At 37.7% G+C, this 10,311-nt stretch overlaps 1 long non-coding RNA gene across 1 annotated transcript in view; it reads right to left on the bottom strand.

Annotated features, from left to right (window-relative positions):
- Positions 1-1,920: 1,920 nt before the first annotated feature.
- Positions 1,921-10,311, bottom strand: part of LOC148953109 (uncharacterized) — a 32,870-nt gene continuing 24,479 nt past the window's right edge. The window contains exon 3 of the long non-coding RNA XR_016141625.1: positions 1,921-2,027. This is a non-coding gene — a long non-coding RNA (uncharacterized LOC148953109). The remainder of the gene's footprint in view (positions 2,028-10,311) is intronic.

The following is a 10,311-nucleotide window of genomic DNA, read 5'->3' as shown; positions in this document are numbered from 1 at the left end:
TTTGGGGGTCCGGGGGGCAGTTGGGGGCCTGGGGAACATTTGTGGCCCGGTGGCGGGCCTTTGGGACCCCGTTGGTCCTTTGGGAGCTCGCTGGGCCTTTGGGGGGCCCGGGGATGGCCTTTGGGGGTCAGGGTGGGCCTTTGGGGGCGCCGGTGGCCCTTTGGGAGCTTGGGGGGCCTTTGAGGACCGGGAGCTTCCTTCGGGGTTGGGGTAGGAGGATTGGAACCCTTTGGGGTTGGGTTAGAGGACCTCACAACAATGTTCATATGAAACTTGTGTATTATAACGACCACAGAGTTTCACCATTAAATTCTCTTCTAAAATCTCTTCAAAAATCATCTTTTAAAATGTCTCTAACTGTTTCGCCGAAATAGTTCCATAACCTGTCTAAAACAGTTTCGCCCAAATAATCCATAAACGTAATTCAGCGTGTTCCCTTTGTTTTTGGCATCTCTGCGCTAATGCATTTAAAATTAATAAGAACCCTGATTCCCGCGCTAAAACAATTCATCGCTAAGATGTTTCTGGGGGAATTGTTTCCATGGCCGTTGGCTATTAATATCCTTTGGAGTTCGACCAAAAGAGTTGTTTCCGAGGCCATGACATTAATGACTTGGATCTATTCCTGGAGAATCGTTTTTAGGCGAAAATTTTTAAAGTCTGACGGATGATGTCATTGGTTGATTGATCTGACAAAAAAGGGGAATTAATTTGTTGTTTATAAGGGGAATTATTGATTCACGATATGTAAATTGAGGTCAACAGTAAAGATGTTCCAAGGTCGATGGTGGTTTTTTTGTAATTGCAAGCTCTTCGTGCCATTAAATGTCGGGGGCGGTTTTGTTTTAATGGAAATTTCTGTAAATTACAGTGTAAATACAAAAGTTATCTGGACTTAACTTACCCCATGAGTCAAAGATCAATAACATTATTCCCGTTAGAATTCAATTTGCATGTGCAACCTTCGTCCCGGAGCTATTACACATAAAAACATCAAATAAATCGACCTTGGAAAAAGAGGTCATTGACCCCATTAACCACGTGTTCTCCCTAATGACTCTATGCCCATATTTGGTGTGGGTACGGGAGTTATAGGGTCACTTCTACTTATGGTTCTTTATTGGTCCCTGATTTAGAAGAGTATTTTTTTCATTTTTTCCTTCTGCATTGGGGTCTTCCTAGTCCAAGGACTTACGGATATTCGGGCCTATCGGGAAAGAGCTTTTGGCCCTTTTTAGGTCCTATTTTTAGAGGGGTGGGGGCTGTACCCCAGACAATTTTGTATATTTGGTTCTTCTTGGTCCAAAGACTTACAGCAGTAAATTTTAAACGGATCAGATATAACAAGTTATAGGCCCATTTTTTTGCCCCCCCCCCTATAAAAAATGTGTTATCCTTTTTACCTAGAGCTCTTAAAGCTCCGAGCCACTGGACACCTTATACGATATTTACAAAGCCAATACGTAGGGAATTAACAATTCGCATAATTTGCGGCCCTTGCTCCAGGGGCACTGGGAGTCATGTCATCTTGGAGGCATATTAATTGGCCCTCCTGACTATTCGGATGACAATAGTTATCTAAAAACTTTCATCGGATGTCTTGGGATTACGGAGGGAGGGATAGCAAAATTAGGGCACTGGAGGGGGCTGCTACCCTCAAATCCCTTAAGAGTCTTGAACGTTTAATTTTCCATCGAATGAGCTGCCTCCCAAGATTCTACGACAACCCCTTCCACACAAAGTGGCCAGGAAAAAAATATATAAGAAATAATTCAAGGAAGAAGGCAAACAGAACTTTCCTTAGGCAGCACTACACTGCCACTTCTAACAGAAAGACTATGAACGACAACAGTAATTGTCCCAGAAAGGAAAAGAATAACTTGGATATTCTAGGATACACAAAAACTGAAAAGATTAAATACCTGCAAGAAATTGAAGATGCCTTAGTTTGACTCTGCTTTCTGTTTTATGGTCAATTATGTCCATTATAAATTCCTTGATTAGCTCAAAGTCGTCAGTGTAGCGATCTGCAATTGAGCAATTTTTATCAACTACTCGTAGATACATATCATACCAAAGTGATGTTAGGATACTGGCAGTAAAAGAAATTCAATTGTTTTAAATTATCTGAAAAGAGAGAATCGAATTCAAGGCTCGCTCAGAAAATAATGACGAACTATGAAATCCTGACTTTCTGGGGCGAAAAAAAGGCGTTCAACACTACCATCATTGGATAACATCTACTTTCTAAAGCAAAAATATAAAAAAAATCAATCTGTTCTCCCTTTAGCGATTTTTCTTCAAACGTAGAAACGTTTGAAAATCACTTACACTGAAATGTTGTGGCTATGTTTGGTTCTTCTAAAGAAATTTCTCTCTAATGTTGTCCCTCATTATAGTCGATGAAAATATTTGGGAAATTGTCATTTTTGAAGTATGAATGGTCCGTTTTTACTCTTATGATGACAAAAGAATTGGGATTATTCATGTTAATATTAAATTTGCATGACATATTGAAAAGGGGTAAAACTTTTCCTGGGAGAGACTAAGGGGATGGAGGTTAACTTTTGTACTGATGGGGGGGGGGGAGAGGAGCAACTTAAAATTTTATGTCTCCCACCCAGTTGCATATTTTTCCCTATAAGCCCATACACAATTAGGATTTATTCATGTTTAGTAGTGCGGTAAATCTAAATACACTATATGGTGCGAGGTTATAAAAATAGCATATCTGCAATATACCTGGAATGGCTTGGAGTATCAAGTTGAAAGATCCATGAAGTATTAGGGGAACCAAATGAACGTCAAGTTTGGCCTGAGGGGAGGCAGTAGAGGGGTGATGATAAAAGATATTTTCTCTGATCCACTTAAGTGATTTGCAATATAGGTGTCAATGGAATCTAGGATCTATTTATGGAATCAATGGAATCTATGATCTATTTATGCATCATGTTCAGCAGTACATCAAAACAAGATATACTGCTGATACAGCCAATTGACAGACTGCATGTATACAGTATACTTCAGTTGAATACAAAATACCCCAAAATATTGTCTGAATAATGTCTCCTTAAAACCTTTAGCCTTAATAGTAGTATTAGTAGTAGGGTAGTAATACTACCCTTACTACTTCTGCTACTAATCTATTTATGGAAGTAGCAAGGTAGATCAAAAGATACTTTATGGTGTCAGGTAATCAATACAGCACGCCATATCTATAATAGCCTAGCAACAGATTTGGAGGTCATGTTGAAACTTTCAGGGAGCGCTGAGAGGGGGAGGGGTAAGTGAACTTGAACTTTGACCCAATAGGAGGGGGAGGAGGGGAAGGGTCTAAAAACTTTGGTCAAAAATATGTTTAAAGTTTAGTTTACTAGGAGTGCCTGTAAGACTAGAATCTATTCCCAATCAACCCCGATTTAGAGCAAAAGAGACCCTAGGTTATCAAAATAGTGTATCTGCATTATTCCAGGAACAGCTTTGGGGATCGACTTGAAGTTTTAGCGAGATCTTTGAAGGGTAAGCAGAACTGAAATTTTCACTAGTGGAGAGGCATCGCAAGAAAATATTCATCCAATTTACCAAAATTCATTTCTATAAAATCTCGAGAAAAACAAGTAGGGATCAAGCTGAAATTATCAGTGTTGGGAGAGGAGGGAAGGGAACTTATATTTTGTATTTAGAAAGAGTGGATATGGGTGCCAAAAATTCACGTTTCTGATCCGCCTAAAAAATTTCACACTATTAGCCAGAGTGAAACTTTAAATGTATTCATGGTGATGTAGTAAAGTAAGTCAAAAGACAGTGTATTCGGTACTTGTCTAGAATCCAGAAACCACGCAAGAAGTGAAGTTTCGTTAATATTAATGACATAAAACAAAATAGGATGAAAATATAATAGTTCAGAAACAAATTTGGGCTATATATTTGCACATTAGGGGGGGGGGGGGGGGTAAAGCATAACATATATTAAATACGTAACCTAGGCTGGGTATCTTTTTTTTGCCCCTTCAACCCCAAGAAACTAAATTTTAAATCTTCGTTACGGAGTGAGCAACACCCAGAGTGATAGGGAGTCACGCGCAGAGGAAACCTGTTTTCAATTAAACATCTCGGTCTTTCTCGATGCAGTCTTTCTCGCGTGGTTTCTGGATTCTGGAGAAGCACCGAATATTCTCCCAGACTATCAACCATGGCCTACCGTACGATAAATCAGGAAAGACTCAGTTTCATGGAGCATTTGGGGAGAGCAAGCGGACCTATAATATATTACGTTTAGGGAAAAGGGTGAAAGACAGAACATTTTTGGCTCCTAAATATTGGTTCGTCTGATAAAAACCGATGATTTAAAGCTTAAAACTTATATCCGTCAGATATTGCTACAATAGAACCCGTAATACTTTTCTTAAGCCCACTAACTTGAGCTTGAAGGTTTTTGGTCCTTTCAGACAAAGAATTAAGATTTGCAAAAGACAAAATCGGGCTTTAGGACTTCATAGTTTGTCTGTCAAATCGGATTAACAACAAAAATTCACAAGTTTTTCGGTTAGGTGAAGCCCTATGTAGGAAACAAAATTGACAAGCTTCACCTACATAGGTTTTTAATGTCCGAAAATGGGGCATTATAGTCTCAGATAGGTTTGTAACTTACAGGACACGTAGACAGGGTCAGTTAGACCTGAACAAAAACATTTCAAAGATTGGTTATAACTAACCATGACAACTGAAATTGGGGTAACGAATTTCGTTTTCTCGGGGTAGCTAGACCAACAGGACATGTATACAGAGACAAAGAAGTTTAGGGGCGGTAGCGCTACTACCGCATGTGGCTATTTCTGTTCTTTCTGTTTTCCTTGATGATTTCTTTAAATTCTGCTCGTTTCTTTAATTTCTTTAATTTTAGATTCATTTATTTAATTATAGTAGCATTTGTGATCGTTCTGTTGGATGTGATTTTTCATTTTTCAACGAACTTAAGTTCGTTTTGGGTTTCATTTATCCATTTATTTTAGTTTCTGCTTATTCTAAGTTTAAATTATTATCTGACTTAATTTCTGCACGCCTTAAGCTTTAATATGGCTCTTTACGTTTCTGTACAAAACTTCTATTTTGGAAAAGTTTTTCTTTTATTGATACATAAGAAGATGAGAGAAAACAAAATGCTGCCAAAAAAGGGAAAAAACAAAAGAAATTTAAAACTGATAAACTGTAATTTTTTTTATTTGGTATAAGGAGTCCTGTACATCTTGAATTTTCTCGGTTTTGACTTGGAATCCTACTCCATTTTATCAAAACCGAATTAACAAAAAAAAGAAGAAAAAATGCCCTTTAAAGGTATTTCAGACGGGAAAACGTAGTCCAGCTGTTGAAACCAAAACAATATGTATCTATTTAAGACAGCATTCAGATCTTTTCTTTGGGGTCCATCAATGTCGGGCAAGACAACACTTAAAAAAAAATAAACATCGTAGTAAAATGTTTTTGGAAAACCCGAGAAAAATCTACTATTGCTACAGTGGTTGGCAAGAGTCATATGATAAAATAAGCACCAGACACTGTAAAATTCATACGGGACTCTATGTATTCAACATTATTGAACCAAACTGTTGGTTGATTATTGATGATTTAGCTAAATCCGTTGAAGAATGGTCTCAAAAAATGCTACAATTGTTTACTGTCCGCTCACATCACGAACAGATTTCCGTAGCCCTAGTTCTACACAAACTCTTTCACCAGAACAAGTGCATGAGAACAATAGCTTTGAACTGTACCTACTATATCATTTACAGAGTTGTTCGTGATTCAAGTTGTCTAATAACTCCCAAAAAACTAATATATCGCCGTGCTCCAAAATTTCTAATTTCAGAATACAGTCAGGCAACTAATGAATTCTATTGATCTTATTCTATTGGATCTTAATCAGAATACACCCGAGGATTTGCTTGTAGTCACAGATATTTTTAACCATGAAATTATCGTATATCTTCCAGTGAACAGTAAAAAAGGTCATTAGTTGCGATCATAACACCGAAGAAACTACATGAAAATAGACATTTATTTTCCGTTCTAAGCAGTTCAAAACCACCACCTAGGAAAGCCATACTCAAACACGGTATTGATAAAGAATTCATTAATCTAATACCTGAACTTTGTTTCAGTTTAACTAAGGGCAATGTTCAATTGCAAGATGTAGTTAAGCAACAGGCAAAGCAACATCGTTCCATTGTACGTGCCCTGGCTTGCAAAAAGAAAGGAAAAAATTTAAAAAGAAAACTACTTCTCCAAGCGGGTGGTAGCTTTTTTTACACCTTTACTGCCAATAATTGCAGGACTTGTAAACAGTTGTCTCTAGATGGCTAAACCCTACAAATTGGCCCCAATTGAACTCACACTTTCACCAACGGTACACTTTGAGGACAATCTAGGTAAATTCATTAATGATGAGAATGTTGCCGATGATAAAAAACTACTTTTACTTAAGATGCACTTCGACGACTGGGCAAACATAAACCGTATTATGTGAGAACTTTCAATGTAAGTGTCATTGGTCACAAAAATGAAACATATGTTCAAGATTCTGGAACAATAACATAATCAAAGGAGGAATTGAATTCAATATTGTCAATTATTGCAGACCTACTGCCAAACTCATATAGTGAACAAAGTCAAAGAGAATTAACATATCTTATGGAAAGTGGTCAAGATCACATTCAAGTTGATAGTAATGGGAAACAATTTATAATTCAAGGGAAAAGTTATAATCTACTTGATTTAATATATGATATGGTTACAAATGGTAAAAGAATTTTATCTTTTGACAGTCATCAATAAAAATTTTCAAACACATTAAACTTCCCGAAAAGTCTTATTACCAATAAGCAAATTATAAAGAAATTAAACGGACATAGTTCCAGTCCACCAAAATTAAAAGAAGAAGAAGATTTTAAATCAATCTTGGAAAATACTAGCACACATAGTAGCAGTAGAAACATTGATTTGATGACATCAGTGGTGGCGGCTAGACAAAAGCAAAAACGTATTGATATCCACTCATCGTCACCATCATCACACACTAGTATGCAAAAGGGTAGCGGACATTACATTACGTTTTTGCGTTCAAAATGCTTGAAGTTTTGAAACGTGTTTATGAAAATATTGGTGAAGTGGGAAGTTCAAGTTCCACCACCACACTTTCTTAAGTCACTGAACTTCAAGAAGCATTAGCGACAGAGTACCTACAAAATGAATCAAGTTACACTCTACATCGAAATCATAGGGTTCGTGGTAATCATTATCGAAAAACTAAAATCTTTTTCCCATTGCATATAATGCAAGCAGATCTTTTAACCCTAAAAATGAGACTCAAAGGCACCACAATACACCCTACAAATATGTCCTACTTGCAATTATTCTTAGTCGATGTGCATATGCTATTCCATTGCGGGCAACGAGAGGTGTTGAAGTTGCTCAAGCTATATAAGCATGATTAATATAGGAAAATACAAACGGATCGAGGTAGTGAATTTGCTAATCCAAATGTAGAAAAGATTTTGTTGAAATGTAATACAATGCTCTATCACAGGCATAGTCCTACAAAGGCTGCAATGGCCGAACGATTGATAAGAAATATTCGACTTTTAATATCAAGATATTGTACATTAACCCTCTCTCAACGTTAACCCTCAGGAAGTTCACCAAACAGATAATATTACACTTGACACTTTTCTTAAACAATATTCCAGTGAAAAGGTTGTGAAGAAAAAATTCAATGCTATTGATACTGTTCAAGTTAATAGAAAAACTAATATTTTTGAAAACAGGAATTATTTATGGTCCACTGAATGTTTTAAAATGTCAAAAATCCGAGACACTAAACCCATAGCATATCGTCAACGAGACACAAAAGATACAGAAATTCTCGGTGGCTTTTATGACTATGAAGTTCAAAAAGTTAAAAATAATCGTGAAATCTATCAAATTGAAAAGATATTAATGAATTCGTACACACAAGGGCAAGAGACAGTTGCTTGTTCGTTGGCTAGGATATAGCTCTGATTTTGATTAATGGGTAGCAAGTGAAGACATAAACAATGCCCAGTGATTTCTATGTGACATTCATGTCTAATGTATCTGATCCATTCTACAATAATTTGAATAAAACGAGTTTTGGTCTCCCACCATCAAATTCGATGGCAAGTATGAAGTCGCTCTTCGATTGTATTCTTAAAAATGCATATGATATCATAGGCAGCGCAATAGCGCTGCCTAAGTAAAGAACGATGTTGGCACAATGTATTTTTTTTCTCCATACCCGGGCACTTCTTATCGAAGGAGTTGTCGTAGAAAATTCGAAAAGGGCTCATTCGATTGGAAATTGTGCCTTTTTAATAGTCGTAAGTGATTGAAGGGCAACTACCCCCCACCCTCCACGCCCATCATTCCCCCAAACACATCCAATCCAAATTTTTAGATATCCATTTTGTTCAGCGTAGTTGATTTCCAGATAAAAATATGTCTTTGAGGAGGACACTCCCCCGCAATCCTCGGGGCAAGAGTTTTAAGTTATGCCCTGAGGACATATAAGAATGATGTTGGCACAATGTATTATATATTATTTTTTCCTTTAGAGCAGGGCAATTCGTATCGAAGAAGTTGTCGTAAAAACTTCGAAAAGGGCTCATTCAATTAGAAATTGGAGTGGCTTGTGCCCTTTTTCATAGTCGAAAGTGATTGGACGGCAACTAACACCCCTTCCACACACACCATTTCAAAAAACATACAATCAAAATTTTGGGTTTTTATAGAAGGTGTTGTCATAGAAACTTCAAAAAAGGTTCATTCGATTGGAAACTGAAAGGGCTAGTGCCCTTTTAATCGTCAAAAGTAATTGGAGGGCAACTAACCCCCCTCTCACGCCCACCTTTTCCCCAAACACATCCAATCAAAATTATGAGATAGCCATTTTATTCAACGTAGTTTTAAGTTCTATAAATTAGGTCTATGAGGATTACAGCCCCCTCACAGCCCTCAGGGTAAGGGTTGTAAGTTATGCCCTGGGGGCATAGAAGGTTTTTATAGAACGCGTTGTCGTAGAAATTTCAAAAAGGGCTCATTCGATTAGAAATTCAAATGGCTAGTGTCCTTTTTAATAGTCGAAGGTGATTGGAAGGCAACTAACACCTCTTCCATGCCCACCATTTCCCCAAACACATCCAATCAAAATTTTGAGTTGTTCCACGCAGTTTTAAGTGCAGGAAGTTATACCTTTAAGCAAGACACTCCCCCAACAGTCTTCAGGGCAAGGGTTATAAGTTATGCCCTGGAGGCATATAAGTTTTTATTGAAATCTTTGTCGTAGAAACTTGGAAAAGGGCTCATTCAATTGGAAATTCAGAGGTCTAGTCCCCTTTTAATAGTCGAAAGTGATTTGAGGGCAACTAACCCCCTCTCTCGCCCACCTTTTCCCCAAACACATCCAATCAAAATTTTTAGATAGCCATTTTGTTCAGCGTTGTTGATTTCCTGATAGAAGTTATGATTTTGAGGAGGACAGTCCCCCACAGCCCTCAGGGCCAGGGTTGTAAGTTATGCCTTGGGAGCATGTAAGGTTTTTTTTAGAAAGCGATGTTGTAAAAACATCCAAAAGGGCTCATTCAATTGAAAATTGAAAGGGCCAGTGCCCTTTTAATAGTCGAAAGTTATTGAAGGGCAACTAACCCCGCTCTCACGCCCACCATTTCACCACACATATCCAATCAAAATTTTAAGATATCCATTTTGTTCAATGTAGTCGAAAGTTCTGGAAATTAGATCTTTTAAGATGATAACCCCCTCAGAGCCCTTAGTGCAAGGGTTGTAAGTTATGCCCTGGGGTCATATAAGTTTTATATAGAAAGTTGTTGTAAAAATTTCCAAAAAGGGCTTATTTGTTTGGAAATTGAAATTGCCCTTTTTAATAGTCGAAAGTGAGCGGAGAGTAATTAACCCACCTCTTACGCCCACTTTTCCCCCAGCCAAATCCAATCAAAATATTTAGATGGCTATTTTGTTCAACATAGTTGAAAGTCTTGGAAATGAGGTCTTTAAGGATGACAACCGCTCCCCCCAGCCATCAGGGCAAGGGTTGTAAGTTATAACCCTGGGGGCAAATAAGGTTTTTATTGAAAGCGTTGTCGTAGAAACTTCAAAAGGGCTCATTCAATTTGAAATTGAAAGGGCTAGTGCCTTTTTAATAGTTGAAAGTGATTGGAGAGCGACGAACACCCCCTCACGCCCACCATTTTCCCAAACACATCCAATCAAAATTTTGAG

Source organism: Artemia sp. Qi Xiang Cuo, chromosome 4, assembly GCF_049724085.1.
Source record: "Artemia sp. Qi Xiang Cuo chromosome 4, ASM4972408v1, whole genome shotgun sequence".
Classification (NCBI taxonomy): domain Eukaryota; kingdom Metazoa; phylum Arthropoda; class Branchiopoda; order Anostraca; family Artemiidae; genus Artemia; species Artemia sp. Qi Xiang Cuo.
This window is presented reverse-complemented; position numbering and strand designations above follow the sequence as displayed.